This window comes from Rhinolophus sinicus, linkage group LG04, assembly GCF_036562045.2.
Source record: "Rhinolophus sinicus isolate RSC01 linkage group LG04, ASM3656204v1, whole genome shotgun sequence".
NCBI lineage: Eukaryota > Metazoa > Chordata > Mammalia > Chiroptera > Rhinolophidae > Rhinolophus > Rhinolophus sinicus.
This window is the reverse complement of record NC_133754.1, coordinates 78,554,698-78,573,784: the sequence shown is the minus strand read 5'-3', so window position 1 is coordinate 78,573,784 and position 19,087 is coordinate 78,554,698. Positions and strand designations below refer to the sequence as shown.

The following is a 19,087-nucleotide window of genomic DNA, read 5'->3' as shown; positions in this document are numbered from 1 at the left end:
GCAATAGATATAACCTAGATAAGAAGTGATTTATCTAAGTTGCTTTACTGATATTTTCCTCAGATCCTCCTCCTGGCTTTTCTTTTCATTCAAGTGTGAATCACAACAAAGGCACATACTGTGAAGAACCTATCTGTACAGTTTTATAATAGACTTCAAATAAATTAAATTATTAGGATAAATTATCACTGAAGTATATCAGGAATTAGGTACACAGCTCCTCTTATTACTAGTGGGAGCCGTGCACCTAATTTCAGGCACTCTAAGTGGAAATGTAATCACCTATGTGTTTTCTCCTATAAAAACATAACAATACTCAGTGCAAAAGCAATACTCAGTTCTCTAAAACCTACTGTTGATGAGATTCCTTCAGAGCTCCAGCATTTCACCTCAGAAAAAGCTCTTTCTATGAGTGCTATTATAATAAAACATATCAACCTCCCCTTGTCTTTTCTTTTTGAAGTTAATTTTTATTTTTATCAAAATAATACATAGTTTTAAAAGTCAAATAGTGGTGCAAAGGTAAGGAAGAAAAGGGTTCCAACACTACCCTCCCCACCACCCCACTCCTATCCTACATCATTTCTTCACAAGTGGCCACATTCACTTGTTTGAGCTGTTTCTTCTAATATTTACTTCCATATTTCTTTTTTTACTATTTTTTTAATGTCTTATTAAATTTATTGGGGTGACATTGGTTAGTAAAATTATATAGGTTCCAAGTGTACCATTCTGTAATATATCATCTGTGTATCACATTGTGTGTTCTCCACCCAGAGTCAGTTCTCCTTCCATCACCATGTATTTCACCTCCTTTACTCTCTCCTACTATCCCACCTCCCCCCTTACCCTCTGGTAACCACCATACTGTTGTCTGTATCTATGAGTTTTTGTTTGTTTGTTTGTTGCTTTCAGTTTTATATCCCACATATGAGTGAAGTTATATGGTTCTTGACTTTTTTTGCCTGACTTACTTCACTTAGCAGGATAATCTCAAGATCCATCCATGTTGTCGCAAATGGCAGTGTTTCGTCTTTTCTTATGGTTGACTAATAGCCCATTGTATATAGGTACCACATCTTCTTTATCCAATCATCTATAGAAGGACATTTTGGTTGTTTCCATGTCTTGGTCACTGTGATTAATGCTACAATGAACCTAGGGGTACATATATGTTTACAGATAAATGTTTTCAGATTTTGGAGGTAGATACCCAGAAGACGAATTGCTGGGTCGTCTGGTAATTCTATTCTTAATTTTTGAGGAAATTCCATACTGTTTTCCATAGTGGCTGTACCAACAGTGCACGACGGTTCCTTTTTCTCCACAGCCTCTCCAACACTTGTTATTACTTTTCTTGTTGATAATAACCAATCAAACAGGTGTAAAGTGGTATCTCATTGTGGTTTTGTTTTGCATTTCCCTACTAGCTAGTGACGTTGAACATGTTTTCATATATCTGTTGGCCATTTGTTTGTCTTCTTAGAAGAAGTGTGTGTTCAGGTCCTCTGCCCATTTTCTGATTGGATTGTTTTGTTGTTGTTGTTGTTGAGTTGTATGAGTTCTTTATATGTTTTGTATATTAGCCCTTTATCAGAGGTATTGTTTGCAAGTATCTTGTCCCATTTAGTTGGTTGCTCTTTGTTTTGTTGATGGTTCCTTTTGCTGTGCAGAAGCTATTTAGTTTGATATAGCCCCATGCATTTTCCTTTTACCTCTCTTGCCTTTGAGGTCAAATTCATAAAATCTTCTCTGAACCCAAGATCCATAAATTTAGCGCCTATGCTTCTATGCAATTTGTTATTTCAGGTCTTATGCTTAGGTCTTTGATTCATTGTGAGTTAACTTTGGTACATGGTGACAGATAGCAGCCTAGTTTCATTCTCTTGCATGTAGCTTTACAAATTTTCCCAGCAGCATTTATTGAAGAGACTTTCTTTTCTTCATTGTATGTTTTATGCTTCTTTGTCAAAAATGATCTGCCCACATATATGTGGGTTTATGTCTGGGTTCTCAATTCTATTCCGTTGGTTTGTGTGTCTGTTTTTCTGCCAATATCATGATGTTTTGATTATTGTTACTTTGTAGTAAAAATTGAAGTCAGGGTGTGTGATACCTCCACCCTTGTTCTTTTTTTCTTAGTATTGCTTTGGCTATCCCAGGACACCAGACTATACATTCTTTTCCAGTGCACATGGAATATTCTCAAGCATAGACCATATGTTGGGACAGAAAACCAGCCTAAGCAAATTTAAGAAGACTGAAATTATACCAAGCATATTTTCCAACCACATTGCTTTGATATTGGTGATCAATTCCAAAAAGGAAGCAGGAAAAACCACAAATACTTGGATATTAAACAACATGCTAGTAAAGAATGAGTCAAAGAAGAAATAAAAGGGAGATCAACAAATACATAAAAACAAATGAGAATGAAAAATACATTGTATCACAATTATTGGGATGCTGTGAAAGCAGTATTCAAAGGGAAATTTATATCATTACAGAAACAAGGAAAATACCAAATAAACAACCTAACAGTATATTTTAAAGAAATAGAAAAAGAAGAACAAATGAAACCAAAAGTCAGCAGAAGGAAGGAAATAACAAAAATCAGAGCAGAACTAAATGAAATAGAGAACAAAAAGACAATAGAAAAAAATTAATGCAAAAAAGAGAGGGTTTTTTGAAAAAATTAATACATTTGATAGCTCCCTGGCTAGACTCACTAAGGAAAAAAGAGAAAAGACACAAATAAACAAAATCAGAAACAAAGGAGGAGAAGTTATGACAGATACTACAGAAATACAAAGTATCATCTAAGAATACTAGGAAGGACTATATGCCACCAAATTCAGTAACCTAGAAGAAATAGACAGGTTCTTAGAAATATATTAACCTTCCTGGACTGAATCATGAAGAGCTGGAAAATCTAAATAGACCAATCAACAGTGAGGAAATTGAATCAGTCATCCAAAATCTTCCCAAAAGCAAAAGTCCAGAACCAGACGGCTTCACTAGTGAATTATACCAAACATTCAAAGAGGATCAAATACCTGTCCTCCTCAAACTCTTCAAAAAAATTGAAGAAGAGGCAATACTTCCTAACTCATTTTATGAGGCCAATATTACCATGATATCCTCTTGTCTTTTAAGGACCCTCTCTTCAAACCTTTCTCTTTGTCAGCTCATGCAAAGCACTCTTCTATACCAGTAGGTTCTCTAGAACAACCATTTAGTCTTTAATAGCTAATATATAAATTTGAATGTTTTAGTATTTCTCTGAGATACACATTGAATGATAACTTTTTATTTATTAAATTTACAGGTTTGACATTGATTTAGTAAAATTATATAGGTTTCAAGTGTACATTTCTATAATACATCGTCTGTATATCACATTGTGTGTTCACCACCCAGAGTCAAATTTCCTCCTGTCACCATATATTTGACCCCCTTTACCTTCCTCTACCATCTTCCTTCCCCCCTTACCCTCTGGTAACCACTAAACTATTGTCTGTGTCTATGAGTTGTTGTTTGCTTGAATGACAACTTTTCTAATGAGGCAGTTGCTGCTATGTAGATATGTTGCTGCCTTAAAAACACACATATAAGCATATATCTTAATGAAGAAACAAAAGTTATCATCCACTTACCCCAAACCCTATCTAAATCAGGCAAAACTACTACACATTTTTCTAACATAGGAAGAAAACTCAGGCAAAAACAAAACAAAACAATTCCAAAAGAGTCTCTCCAAACTATATTATCAGAAAAACTATCCAGGCCTTTGTAAAATTGAACTCAGAATTGCAAAGCCTTTGACTTGTATAAAATTTTTATTTTATTTTATTTTTTTCCTGCTGGATCAACATTGACCAAAAGGGAAAGGGAAAAGCAAAGAACCCACAGAATACTCAGACTGAATATTCCCTCCTAGTCTCAACTGAGATTAGAAGCTGATCATATCACTCTTTGGCAAATAATCAAAGAATTGGATGAAATGAAAGAAATAGCATAAATTAACAATGTCACAAAACATCATAAACCACTCAGGATTATAAGTAGCTCTATGTTTGTTGTCTTGTGGAACAAAAATCAGAGTGGTTGACTACAGAGCTGACTTTTCATCTGGATGATTTGGTATTTCGCAGACACAGCGTTTGGTACAACCGAAAAGTCAAAGAGTTTAAAATATGTGAGGTACTATGGTAGGTTTTCGCTATGTGTCTTAGTTCCTCCTGAATAAGCAGGGTTATCTCTGAGCCTGGACATAAATAATATGGGTCAATGCTTCCTGTTTGGCCTGAGATGTAGCAAAGAATGGCTTAGCTTTCTGAAGCTGCCAGTCTGGTTTCAGAATGGGGAAACCTGTACCCACAGAAGTATTCAGGTTGACTGTGTGCTTTGACTGTTCACATTTGCATCTAATTTGATGAGGGTGGACTTCTAAGTATGATGTTCATGTCTGTCTTTTGTTGTATAGCCAAGGTGACAATTTGCCTCTATTAAAAAAAATTCTAAGGGCCATAGACAGATTTTCTTGCAAAAGTGTATAACCGCTGGAGGAATGGGAACAAAAAACAAGTTTTGAAAAATTTTCCTTTTTTAGGTCACTGCTTGTTGTTATTGTTGTTGCAGTTGTTTAATTGTGAATTAAAATTGAATAGCAATTTACTCTATATTAGGAAGTTAGAGAGTGAGCAAAATGGATTTGTTGGAGCTGTCCCAGGGATAATGAAGAAATGGTAGAAAAACTGTTTAATGCAGAGAGGTCATTGGCAAACTCACTTTAAAACATGTTTAAAAACACCTTGTAAAGTTTATTATTTCAGTTTAATCTGATATCAGATCTAAAGCATTGCCCTCACAGAGTTAAAGTCTGTAGATATTTCAAGGCTTTAAAAAAAAATGTAATTATTCTTGGAACTAGATAGGGATCATACTGTAAAATGATACAACAAATAGCTTTCTACACAGGCGCGTGGCCTGGTGCTTGGTCATGAGCTCCCATGAAGCCAGGTTTGCACAGATGGAAGGCAAGATCCTTGCAGAACACCACAGAAGGGCTGTGCCTGTGCTGAGATATATCCTGCATCCCCAAGGGTTTATTCTTATCCCAGTATCTCCTGCACCAAAGTCCTGGCCCTGAGGGACTGTGAGTGTCCTCTGTATTGTTAAAGAGCCAAGGCTGAGAAATTCACAGCCTAAAATAAAGGGGTGCCCCTCTAAAATTTCCCATTGGTATCTGAGACCAAACCACTCACTCACTTCACAGCCTGTGATCCAACTCACTGGTAACCATTTAAGAAAGTATCCTTTAAAATGCTATCAACAGAGAATAATTAGGTGAGGGGCAAAGCAAGATGATTAAAGACAGAAGAACAAGTCTTCTGTTTATTAACTCAGGAATTAGAGAAAATATTTTCTTGCAGATTATATGGACAGTTTTGTTTATTTTCTGTTTCTGTTTTTTTTTTTTTTTTAAAACAAATGTTACTTTATATTTCTTGGCTTGTCATAATATTACACTAAGAAATACTGTAACTTTATGAGCGATTTCTAGCATCTTTAAGTATAGGACACAGCTACAGTTCTATTAGTGAGGAGAAATGAATAACGAGTCTTAGGTAACTCAAAAGGAAAATGGGAGGCACAAAAAGATAAAATGACTTTGGCTTTTAAGAAGCTGCTGTTGCCCTGAAATGCCAGATTCAACAGTAACAATATCAACAAAATAAAAGATTACGGCAGCAAGCCACCACATATTAAGAATTCTGAAAAAGGCAGTAACTTTTTATTCCTTCTCAGCTCATTCTGTTGTGTCTTCTTTTTGTTTTTCCTGGTTTTTGGTTGCAGGCAATTCAAGCCTTGCCCATTGCTTAGGTTCAGCTTTTCTCCTGGTGATCTCGGTCTTTGCTGCAGTCGTAGTTACATAACTTTCCTTTACATCAATCATACCCCATAATTTCATATTTTGATGAAATTCCTTCTCTCCTTTGAATACAATGGGCACATTTAACAATGTGCTATTTGCTATGACTTGACTAAGTTCTGGAAGTGAATTCTTAGCATCTGCAGCAATGGTGACTTCACCCTCAGTTGGATGCCAGTCGTGACCATATGGAACAGCATTTCTCCCAGCATCCTTTGCAGTCCACATGTGTTTTCCTGGTGTGCAGCTCTCTTGGGCTAAGAATGTATTAAAATCAGAAGTTTTTCTTCTACAACAGCTCCAGTATTTCATCCCTTCATGGAAAATAGGAGCTCCGGAATGACATACACAGACTTCTTCTAGATTGTAGATCCTGGTATATCTTCAAATAGCCTCCATTTTCACATGTGGTCCCAATCTTAACTTCATCACTGTCTTCTTATTTTCTTCGTTCCCAGATGATAGTTTATCAAGCGCTTGTTTTAGGTAGGCAGATAATTTTAATTCCAAGTTTGTTATTGGTTCATCTGGGCTTGGCCTCTTTATTGCTTCTCCTGGTTTAGGGGCTAGAATGATGTGCTCCTGAAATTTGGGTTTCAATTCAGATAGTTTCCTCTCAATAGTCTTGACTTCAGCTTTGAGTGGCTCATGTGGCTTTTCACTATTATGTCTACCATTTGTACAGCCTATAATGCTTGAAAAATCAGAAAAATCAGTTGTTCTCTTACAGCAAGACCAACCCTTTAATGCATCATGAAAAACTGGAATAGCTGGGTGGTGTATGCAACCATCTTTTGTTTCCCCAAATAGGCATGGGTGGGGATAAAGGTGGGGATAAAGATGTTCTAAATCCCAGGTGAATTACAAAGTGAGTGCACAGCTGGCGAAACACGTGCAGCCAGGGGGAGAGCCCATCCAGTGGGTTTTGGTGGCAGCAGAGTGAACAGTCAGATGTTGTTACCTGGGCGCCTGCCCAGGGGCGCTGCGCACACAGGCTGCAGCTGGCAGCTGCCAGGGAAGTCGAGGGTGTCCGGGCAGGAACTGTGACCAGGGACATAGTGGTGACGAGCTAGCAGGAGGACCCTGGGACACCGTCTGGCTCAAGTGTGTCCCGGACAGGGTTTTTTTCTTATACTCGGTACCTCTTATACGCGGGTACCTCTTCTACGTGGCATTGTTTCCAATCAGTAAAAAATATAAATATGTATAATGCCACATGGGATGCTGTTTGATGTAATGAAAATAGCAAGGGCCTTGGAAATGAATGACTTAGGTATTCTTAACCTTGTGTGGAGGCAGCAACTCATTATTCTTTGACCTTGATTATTTGGGATTTCAACATTGCATTAGTGCATTTTCCTCCCATTCTCCATCTTTGTGTATCTTCAGATTGAGCCTGATTATAAGAAAGGTGCTTTGAGGTCTTTTGATGTACATCCCTTACAATTATAAAGTTATTTGTAATGTGTAGTTTTCCATAGCTTATTTATTTCTTGCTTCGTGAGCCTGACAATATAAGAAATGTCATATCAAGTGAGCCCAGTGATCCGTGCAGCCAGCAGTGGCCCCAAGGAATATTCTGAGATTACGGTTGCCATCTAGATATTCCCTAAATAAATTTCTTCAACATCTGTTGATAATTCACCAAACCATTCCTTATATAAAAATTCATTTAATCATTTTGAATGTTAAAAGCTAAATATAATTTTTCGTGGATCCCATGCCCCAATATTAGCAAAGTTCCTTATTGTACAGATTTAAATATTATGGAGTTTAAATGATGATGGGTACTAAACTATGATAAAATATGATTGTTCAGAAAGAGGTCGCTTCCTAATAACAAAGTATTTTTAATTAGTATTACAAGTACAGGTGAATATCAAAGTAAAATACCAATTTCATAGATTTCTACCTACTTTCGTTCCTTTTTTTCTCTTTGCTCATTTATTTCTCTGAGAATGATATCTCCTTAGATCTCAGACTTTGTGGGTTTGCTTTATTCAAATACATAGATATCACCAGATTATCCCCCTCCTTGTTGGTTTGTAACATCTAGAAGAAATTAATAGTGATAAATTGTTTCACTATAGCAAATTTTTAGAAGAGCCAGATGTCAAAAAAAAAAAAAAAAATCAACTTGCAAACATAATAAAACTTCGTTGAATTTACAACGGTGTCTTCCATTCAATAGCATGCTCAGGGTAAAAGATATTTTTATGTACCTCTAAAAATGAAACTTTTTTCTTTTTACACATGTATCATTCAAGTGCCAAAAAAAAAAAAAAAAAATGCCTCTCAGACACTGTTATTGAAAAAAATTTCACGGGAGCCAATCTCACTTTTCCAGCAGAGCAGCAACCTACCTTTCTAAATGGGGAGCAAGTGATGCTTTTGAAAATACTGCCTGCATGTTGCAACACATGTATTTAAAACTACCGTTTCTATTATTCTTGAACACTTAGAGTAAAACCTCATTGTAAGTGGTGTTATCACCAGGAATGGTAAGTTGTTTTCACGCACGAAGTTCAAACCGTCCTCTGATGTGGCCAATTAGGGGAACTTTATAAAACACCTTAGGACCAACTGAGGATACATTTTGCTGTGATTTTTTTCTTTTTTTTTCTTTTTTTTTCTTTTTTTATTTGGGTTCTCATATCCTTCTGACCTACATAGCATGGGGGAGTCAGCCATCAGCTGGTATTTCTCAGAGTTACTCAAGGAGAGTTTCTATAGTAGAGACTGGCAATTTGTGTGCTGGCTTCTACGTGTGCCTATTTATATGTCCGGCTATAGATCTACCTACCATCCTTTCTCTCTGTTCAATTACTTACCATTCATACACTTCATGAACAAAAGGTCTTTGGTGTGAGCGTGATCTTAGAGTAGATTTATACAAAGTGCAATAGGCCTTTATCCAAAGAATGAGGTGTGCAAAGAAAACCCTGGATCAGTACTCCCTCTTCTGTATCAGATTTTGACCTCAGGACCTACCTTAGTTCAGTTTGTAGCCAGTTTGAAGAGTTCCTCTCCTCTATCCTGGAAGGGACAGTGGGAGGTGGGCGGAGAAAGCACTTCAGCTCTTCTTATCTTTAGAGTGGTCAGCAACCAGGTATCTCTTGGAATCACCTAAAAATGTCCTCCAGTCCCCTTCAAACACCACCCATTCGATTCAGCTGGGAAGTTCAGTGTGCAAAGCCCTGTCATATAATATCTCTCGCTTATGTGAGCCACATTCTAGCTGTTGATGGGTTTCTAAGATCACAATTATATTAAATGCCAGATTTCAATATCAAGGTAAAGTGGCACTCAAAGAGAGATCTGATTACTACGTAAGAGGAAAAAGGAAAATCTAAGAAGGATTTCAGTGTAATAAAAGATCGCATCTTAGTTTAAATGGTGTTTGTTTATCATTAGTATGTGTGTGAGGTCTGTGATTATACATACATAGCTTTTAGGCAGTATTGTGTGCAGATCAGGAAACAATGAAGCATTTGCTGTCATGCCGTTCAGACTGAAAACGTTAAAAACTCAGACATTGGAAAATATAGGTGTTTTTCTGGCCTGTATTGAAAAATTAGCTTAGAGGAGAAAATGAGTCCTTAAAGACAAGGGCAAACCCTTAAATGTGTATTTATTTATTTCTGTGTGGCACTGTGTTCAGCCCTTGGGGGGGAGGGGGGGAGGGGGCGGGGATCCAAAAAAAAAAAATGAATCAAATATGCATCCAACCAGCAAAGAGCTCTCATTCTATTAACGGAAATAAGTCATAAGCAAAACACATCAAATAAAGTGATTCGTGCTACAGCAGAGGTCCATGTGACATGCGTGAGAATTAAGACGAGGAAGAAGCTTAGTGCTGGATTTCTTAAAGAAAATTCTGTTGTTTAAAGTATTTGTCACAGGGGTGTTCAAATGGCCTCCAGAGATCACTTTCAGCCACTAGAGAGATCAGTGGCTGGTAGAGGGACATAAAATGGTCACCTTCTGTTGTGTCCTTCATTCATGTTTGCTCTTGGTATGCCAATTCACATAGTAGAAAGAGGTATTTTTGAAGACTCATTGGACCAGAGTTAAAAGCAAATGAAGCGTGTTTCCTGCTCTTAAACAGCATCATTTATTCGCTGAACAAATATTTCCTCAGTGCCTACCTCTGAGGAACAAATGTGGTATTGTCTGGACAAATAATTTATAGTTATAATCACGGACACCTGCTTAACACAATTGGATAGTTTTTGAGATTTTAAAGTTTAAATACGTTGAGTACTTAAAAACATTGGAATAATTTTGTTACCTCATCAGAAAGTCATGTCAGGGATAAAGCACTAAGGGTTACTCTAAAGTATTGTTCCCATTTATTTGCTTAGGTCAGTATTCTCAACTGGGCACATTTTTGCCCTTCGGGGGACTATCAGGAGACACTTTTGCTTGTTACAACTTGGAGAGGGGTTGCTACCTGCATCCAGTGGTGGATAGAGACCCAGGATGCTGCTAAACATCGTACAGTACACAGGACAGCCCCCCCCCAACAAAGAATTATCCAAACCAAAATATCAATAGTACTGAGGGTGAGAACCCCTGGCTTAGGTTTATATTCCTCCTTAAATCACTAATTACAAGCCCCCAAAATAATGAAGGTCTATGTGGAGAGGCCTGATATTCACATACCCCTTCTGAAGAACAGGCTCCTCAGCTAGATAGGCAGAGAACACAGCTGTGTTTCTATCACGCCATCAGAAGCAAGAGCAGATTGTCAAAGAGAGGGAGGAGAGAAGGAAGAGATCAACACCGAATGGAATGCCGACTCTGCAGGGCTGGACAAGTGGGCCACCTGAAGTCCCAATCAACAGGTTGAAAACGGGCTCCCAGACAATAGCAGCCAGCATTAAAGCTAACATAAGAGGTATTATTTCTCAAGGGCCAGCTGTGCTGTTGATGGCTCAGCCCCCCATTGCTGCCTGTTTAGTGGCAGCAAGGATTTACTTTTTCTTTGTATTTTCAGAGCTGCCAATGTGCTTCTTTGCCCTTCAGTGCTTTCATTCAGATCTTCACCTAGAGCTCCTCTTCTTCAGCCCTCCCATTCACCCTTACCCCAAGACCTCATGGCGCCATGCTTCCCCACCCTGCTCAGCCTTCCCCCTGCTGTCTCTCTACTCTGGGCCACTGACTCACTGCATGGTCATACCAGATGGGAAATGGGGACAGAGGGACCTGCTCTTATTGCCAGGGGTGCATTGGGAACAATGTGCTTCTGGAAACCCAAAATGGGAATGTGAATTCATTTTCCACATAGTGATCAGACTCTGGTTCCATTAGGACATTATAATACAAATGGATTTTTATCAAGTGTTCTGAAAATCTAATGAACGTTTTGTTTATATATTTCATTATATTTTAGGTCTCATGATATGATTTAAATCTGGCATTTTAGCGGTTGTTTCTCCGACCAGTGATAAATAATACTCCCAGACTGCTGCAGGCAGCTTTGTAGGCTCCCCTACCAACCTATTCAAATAATTCACACCATATAGGAACTTAAGGCTGGAGAACACATTTCCTGTCCATTATCTCATTTGTTTCTCATATGAGCTCAGCAACGTTGGCGCTCCTTCAGCACAGAGCTTGGCATTTGGTGGATGCATAATGAATAATTGATAAATTAACAAATGCCTAACTTTTTAAAATGATAAAACATTCTGATTATTAAAACGACTTGCACAATGAAACATGGTTTCTTAATGACTGATCGGTAGTCCTGGGCAGTTGAATCCTCATCCAGGACTTTTTCACGCTGCCTCTCTGGGTTTGTCTGGACCAGGACAGACACTCAGCCAAAAGGGTCTACAGTGGGATGAAACTATTTCCTGGGCCCCCGAGTGGTTGGTCCCAGAGTCACCCAGAGCACTCTTTAGGAAGAGGTCCTGTGTGCCTAATTCCTTTGCACACCTACAAGTGGGGAGGTCACTTAGAGCAATTCCATCAGAGATAGCTCTCCCCTATTCTTTAAGGCAGGGGAACCCTGCTTTTGATTTATTTTGTATTTCATCACAGGGTTGAATACAGCCTAGACGCATTTCATCTGTTGACTTGAATTGATCTCAGATGCTGGGCTTGGCCAAATGTGAACCTTCACACTGTAGGATTCAGCAGGTCATTAGAACTCATTTCAGTTTAAATCCAAGGCCCCTGACAGCTCCAACCAACTGTCTCTAAGGTCCATGGGTCTGGTCAAAAGATCATAGGTTTGATACAAGAGGCAGTTAAAGCAAAGACATGCGCTTCCTTCAAAGCCTGTAGGTTGAAGACATAAGATGATCTAGGGGCAATAATATCAGTCTCCCGCTCAAAAACTATGAGTAACAGTAAAATGCAATGTTTATAACCCAGCATTCTGATCCCAATTTACCTTTTCAATTTTTTTTCTCTCATTATTCCTTTTTATCTTCCATATCCTTCAGGCAAGCCGAACCATTTTATTCTTAACTCTGTGTAACAAACTCTTGCTATTTGCTCTGCCTAAAATGGCCTCTCCCTCTGTCCTCCAGCCCCCACCTCAACCCATCTCTATATGACTCAGTCCATCTGATTTATTCACTCTCTTGTTCAACAAATATTTATTACGTGTCTACTACATGTCAGGCAGCGTGCTGAGTGCTGGGAATGGAGGTTACCAAGAGAATCAAGGTCACCTGAGGAATTCAAATTCTCCAGCAATGGCTCATATAAAACAAATAATGGCTCATATAATACAAATAATGTAATTAAATACTTACGAAGTGTGATGCCTTGTTAAGAGGGATATTCATGCGATGTTATGACAGAGAGTAATGGGAGAATCTCAGGAGGAGAAGTCCTGGGCACCTCTTGAGGAAGGTGCCATTCAAGCTGAGAACTAAAACTGCATGAGAGTGGGAGAAAGAGCCTTCCAAGGTAAGGGCAGCAAACATGGCTGAGGCAGGAAAACTCCACCTTCAAATTGTTGCCATGATGCTTTCTCTCACCACCAACCTACCCACTCTGAGCCTCACGTGGAAAGAGCACTTACTTCCTTGAGTTCTCATGTAGCCTATCTGTTCCTCTCTCATGATAGGTCTCTCTGCCTCACTCTGGTCATTTCTCTCACCTTCCTGGAGGGTAGCATGCACGCCCAACTCATGGTTGAAGTCCCTCACAGCAGAGCAGAGCTGGCTCTCTCCCATCTCTGTCCACTTTTCCACACCCGTCAACATTCTGAAAAGTGGTCTAGCAGAGTGAACTCTCAAAACCCAGCAGAGGCAGGGGACTTTCCAAATGGGACTGACAGATAACATGCTCTGTGTGTCATCCCCCCACAGTCAACAGTGCTAATGGCCTGATCCTTTATTCACTATCTTTGCTGACTAGAAAAAATGGCATGATACTGGGGTGTTTTGTAGGACTGAGAAGTGATAAGCCGTTTGACACTCTGGTAATCACAAGGGCATAGGGGTGAATGGGTAGGGGCTATAAACCCTTGTAACTTAAGCTGGAAGGCTGGACTGGACATGTGTTACCACATATATATGATTGAAGCAGAAAGTGTTACAAGAAGGAAAATAGAATAATTATGTAAGAAAACTCATGCACAGGCCACAAATGTCGGCTGTGGGAAGAAAATTAAAGTTACTGATAAATAAAAGAGTTAAAAATCATAGCCTGAAAATTGGTTTCATAAAAGAACAGTGTTCTGCAATTGCCTTGTTAGGATATTGAATTCTACTTGAGTAAATTAGGAGTGGTGTTCTCTTGTTTAGCTGTCATTAAAGAACTCAGTGGTAAATGTCAGTATCCCCACCAAGATCCCACTGAGTTTTGTGAATTTCTCCAAAAACCTCTTCAACGGGGGAATTTATAAGCTTTGCGTGTTCGACCGTCTTAATGTTTGAAACTGACTGAAAGATCTAAGACTAACTGTACGCAGCTCAATTCTAATCTGTTTTTTAACAATGCCTGTGACACATTATCTCACGTTCCAATTTGATGGGAAATGATTTCCTGTGTCCAACAAGAAATACACTTTTAAAAGCACACCGACTACACTGTTATTTTCTTTGCTGTTTTCAATGGTAGGTACTTCGCCTCACCTTCTTTCTTCACATCATTTATGAAGAACAGAGTTAGCTCCTGGTAACACAAGCGGGCGTAGGCTGCGGTTGTTCTCACCTGGCCCACCTCTGAGAGCAAAGTGAAGTGTTGCACAGTTTGTACTATATGAGCAATCCTTAAAAAGACAACAAAACATGAGCTCCAGGAATGATACTGGAAAGCTTGCAAATATTCTTCTTAAGAAAGGGAAATTATCCTTTTGTGAGCTAAATGCAGGTAGCTACTTGCCACATCCTCTAAAAACAGCAAATGTCTTCTAGGTTTATCTGTGGTCTGCTTTGGTGTGATCCACAGTTAATTCTTAGCACCACAGAACAAACCTAGAGGCACAAAGACACATTTATTCAACCCAACCAGGGAACTGACAGTGAGGGGAGGGGCGAGAGAGGAGGCACTGGGTAGGAAAAATAGGAACTCTTATAAAAGTTTGGGAATATCTAAAAATGGGTTAGGGGTCCTAGTGGGATTCCTCCCCCTTTTAACAACAAAGGAACAACAAAGTGCAGAGTGAAAGAATGTGCTCAGCGTACTTTGTCTTCCCACTTTGTTTGATCTGCAAGAACAATCAGATACAGCTGATTTCTGAAAACCGTTCCGAATAGAGACATCGAGGATGCCCCCAGTGATAGCCATCCTTGTCAACAGGAGGCATTCCGCGTACTGACACCAGCACCTGAAAACACTCAGATGCTCAGCACTTTATCTTTCATTTGAAAACCCACTGCTGGGAATTCTCTTTATACAATGCATTGGATGATAAGTGTTTAGAGGAGGAATGGATCCTGAAGGAGAATAAAGCAGGAACCTCAGAAGCTGTGAATGGACACTAGAGGAATCAAATATTTTTAGGTTAGATTAGAGAAATTTCAGAGAGGGAGCAGGGAGAGATTGAGCAGAGCTGCAGAAAGAAAGAAAATAAACAGGTTCTATCTCTCTGGAATGAAATCTCACGTTTGACCTCTGTTTGGTCATGTTCTCTTCCTACCTGCACCCCAACTGACCTCATTAGGTAATCAGACAGTTTGGGATGAAGTGCAGGATATTGAGGACTCCTCATCTCACAGGAGTTCAAGACAAGCTGGAAATCCCCTTGGAGGATTTCTGCCAAGAAATTTAACATCTTTGTATCCCAGATAAAGGCCTCCAGTTTTAAGGGATAGTAGAGATTAATCATTTTTAAAAATCCATTTTTAAAGATATGTATGTCACTGACTATGTAAAATATTTAAAAGAGCTATCTTAACTAAAGCACAGGATTGGATTGCATGCATAATAAAGTCATAGAACAGGTTATATGGCCTTCAGGCTTTGCTAATTCTTAATTTAGTGGAAAAGTAATACCTCTCAAAAATAACCTCCATGGGTCTTTTAAATCACATAATAAGATGGGTGTTTTTGTTTTATTTTTCAGTAAGAACACAGTTCTACTGGAATACATTTGATTTTTATCTACAGAATAGGGCAAATTCTAGGGTTATAAATAGTTATATGGCTACCCGTTAATTATGTGAAAATCAAGAGGAATGGTTTGTTTCCATCCTGGGGCTAGCTTCTGTCTTTGGTGCCGTACAAAGGACATTTTTTTGAAATGCAAAATTTAGAAGAGTGTCAAAAAGCTAATAAGATTTTAGGTCCTATATTGACCCTACTTTATTTTACCCAATTTAGCAACTTATTAAATACATTGAATAACATTCAATTTTGGTTTTTAGATTCTTGCCAAGGAGACTATAAAAACTGTCCCCCAATGTAGAAAAAATCCCTTTACCTTGAATATCAAGGTAAATTAGATACTAGCAAAGTGTGTTCTTGCACATTTTTTATTGAAGAAGAGAGAGCTGTAGTAAAAATAAGAAATATATCTTAATTCTAATATCTTTGTGTTTGTGATTCAACTCTACAATTATATCTACACCGGAAATACATCAATCTTTTCCCCAAACTGATTTTTAGTTTTTCATTCCTTAAGCAACTATTGAAAGCTCCTAATCTGTGATTATTAAAATTTCCCTTCCATTTATGAAGGACAACATTTTAATCTTTGAAGAAGTAAAATGATGGTTATGATGCTCTGGAGTATAACAAATGCAAATGATAGAAATTTGAAATAGGTTTTTTTCAATTTTTGAAGAAGCTAAAACAAAAATTTTGAAGAAGAAATCATAGCCCTTCTGTGCTTTTTTTTCCTGGGAAGCTAGAGTTGGCTAAGTGAAAAGAGATCAGAAATAGTATCCAGAATCAGATGCTGAGCGTCTGAGGCAGGATTAAGGCGAAAAGGGGTTGAACAGATAGGCAGTGAGGCCCGGATGTATATCAAGCATCAGCAACAGTGGCAAAGGATGAAAACTGAAATGTCGGTCCATTTTATAAGCAGTTAAATGCAATCTGCATACTACAGATATAATTTTAACCTATATATCTTCAATTTTTCATCCCCTTGATTTTCAAAAACAATAAATGAAAGATAATACACTCATTATCATATTGATTTCTTTAAGCTTTTCCTTGCCCTTATCAAAAAGGTTTGAATTGTTACAGTATTTGAAAAGAACACTATCACCTAAAGGAAATCAATATCAAAATTCTTAACCAGTTTTACCAGAAATGCACAAAGGGAATTATAAGTTCTTTTTATACCGATGATGCTTCTTGATTTCAATAGCATTTCTAAAACAAATGTTAAGGTAATTTTATATAAAATAGAAACAAATATTTTGGTATTCTATTGGGAGGGAAGCTCAACTACAAGTGTAAGTTACTGCATACAAATGCACCCATTCGTTCTGAGGAACATATCCCCATTCCAAGTACTATGGTATTTCCTTAGTCTATGGGTTACCTAGAACTATCACCTAAATGTATTTTCTATAGGAAATCTCAAGTTTTAAAAGTTGAACTTGCTACACACACACACTCTAACTCATACACTCATACACACATAAACACAAACTGAAGATGAATGTTTCTGGTGCTCGCCTGCTAGGAAATTAAAAATCTCCAAACAATGATCTGAAATATTATAGATCACATATATTTAGAAATGAAGAGCATATGTTGCCTAGACAGGTATGTGTATTACCTCAGATATATGGCACTTGCAGTATATGACATTGAAATATATGTTAACTTGCTATTTGAGAGTCAAATAATGTGTTACATATCTCATTACATTACCTGCCTCTGAAAGTGTAGGATGTAGTTCAAATCAGGTTTCACTTACATGATTCGATAAAATTGTCATTTTCTATAGAATGCCTACATTTGGATGCTCTGAGGTGTTTACCAGAACTCTTTCAAGAAAAAGTCAGGGAAGCAGTTTGAGATGGTTTTGGAGCTGATTTTTGTCCTTTGGTTTATCTTGTCCACCTCTGGTTCCTGTACAGCTTTCAAATTGCCACTGGTGGAGAAGTGGGCTCCCAGTGAAAAACAATAACCTAGGGTGGAAGACAGGCATTTCAGGTCATGTGCAGGAGTTCAGCTGGCGCAGGTGCAGCTCAGGTCAGGTGGCATCACCTCACCTAGCTGCTTACTTTTCCATATTGCTGCACTTCTGCCTTCATTTACTATTTTTTTTAAAAAAATACCAAAGTTATTTCAAAGACTTCTAATTTTTTTTTCTGGGCTGTCACTTTTAGACCTTGTGTGATTTTTGCATATCAGTTTTGATTACCCTCAGTACTATACAAATAGATGCTATTGCAAATATACGATGAGAGTCTAATGTCATTTTACCCTCCTCTAATTACTTTATGAAATCTTCCCATAAATATCCACATTTGGATTTATGTAGTAATTATGCAAAGTCAATGACAACTCTCTCACTTTAATTCCATTCATGTGTGCTTTTCAAGTACAAAATAAAATTAAAAATTAAATATTTGATTGTACCCATAGTCCATAATACTGAACTCTACACTTAAAAATTTGTTAAGAAGGTAGATGTCATGGTAAGTGTTCTTACCACAATAAAATAAAATTTAAAAAAATAAATATTTGCATTATTGGAGCTTTGAATTTTGAGCCATCTCTACAAACTACACACATTCCTGAGTACACATTTCAGGGGTTACCTTTTCAATCCACTTCACTGGGACTATCGGCATGTATTTGATTGCATCCTAATATATGCCAGACTCTCAGGACAACTTGCATTTTGCGAAATGCATATCACATAATCAGGCACTTAATCTAACATAAGGATATCTGAGCACCTATGAAGAGGACACGCCAAGCTTTTGTAAATGAGACTCCTTCACAATTTGGTATTTGTATATACAGGTTAAAGATAGAGCCAACAGCATCTCTATCAAAACGGAGCATTCAGATTTACATATATTTTCTATTTTAGCTATAAAATCAGTCAATACATGTCCATGCTGATTCCTTGGGAATGACATTGATTTAAAGACTGTCTTGTTTATTTTGCACATGATGACTGAAATATCTATGCATCGCATTACTTTTATATGTAAAGTTATACCGCGTTGATGGATTTTGTAGTCTTTTTATGACAAGGCAATATAAAATAACCTTTCTTTCCATGACTACCAAAGAAAGCACTGGGGTTAAATGACAGCACTCCCCTAGCTATTTGTCTGTCATGGAGAACAGTAAATTGCAGCCTGTCTCAAGGTTGGTGTTTAGACACATTCCGAGATCAATGCTTTTGCATAGACACTTTGGACTCCAAGGGCTTTTGAGATGAGCTCCATCAAGAATATCCTCTTGTCCAAATTAAGCAGAAGGGCTTTTTAAAGTTTGGTATTATGAGCTCTATGTAAATGAAACTTTATTGATACACAGGCGAGACTGACATTGAAAATTACATGGCTTTCTTTATATCTTAAAACATGAAGAAAAATAACTGTCCCCATTAATGTTTTCCTCTTATAAATACAAACCAGGGAGTTATTTCATTTTTCTACTGAACATTTACAACAAGCCTATGCTTTTGTACTTAAAGAAGCAGATGTCCAAAGAAACTTTTGATATGATAAATGAACAATCACAAAGAAAAAGTTAGTTAAGTAG

At 37.8% G+C, this 19,087-nt stretch overlaps 1 protein-coding gene and 1 pseudogene across 13 annotated transcripts in view; one reads left to right on the top strand and one right to left on the bottom strand.

The window, feature by feature from the left end:
* Positions 1 to 19,087, top strand: part of TENM3 (teneurin transmembrane protein 3) — a 2,352,866-nt gene that overhangs the window by 1,677,063 nt on the left and 656,716 nt on the right. The gene's annotated exons all lie outside the window — the stretch shown is intronic.
* LOC109456300 (cysteine and histidine-rich domain-containing protein 1) lies at positions 5,813 to 13,161 on the bottom strand (annotated as a pseudogene).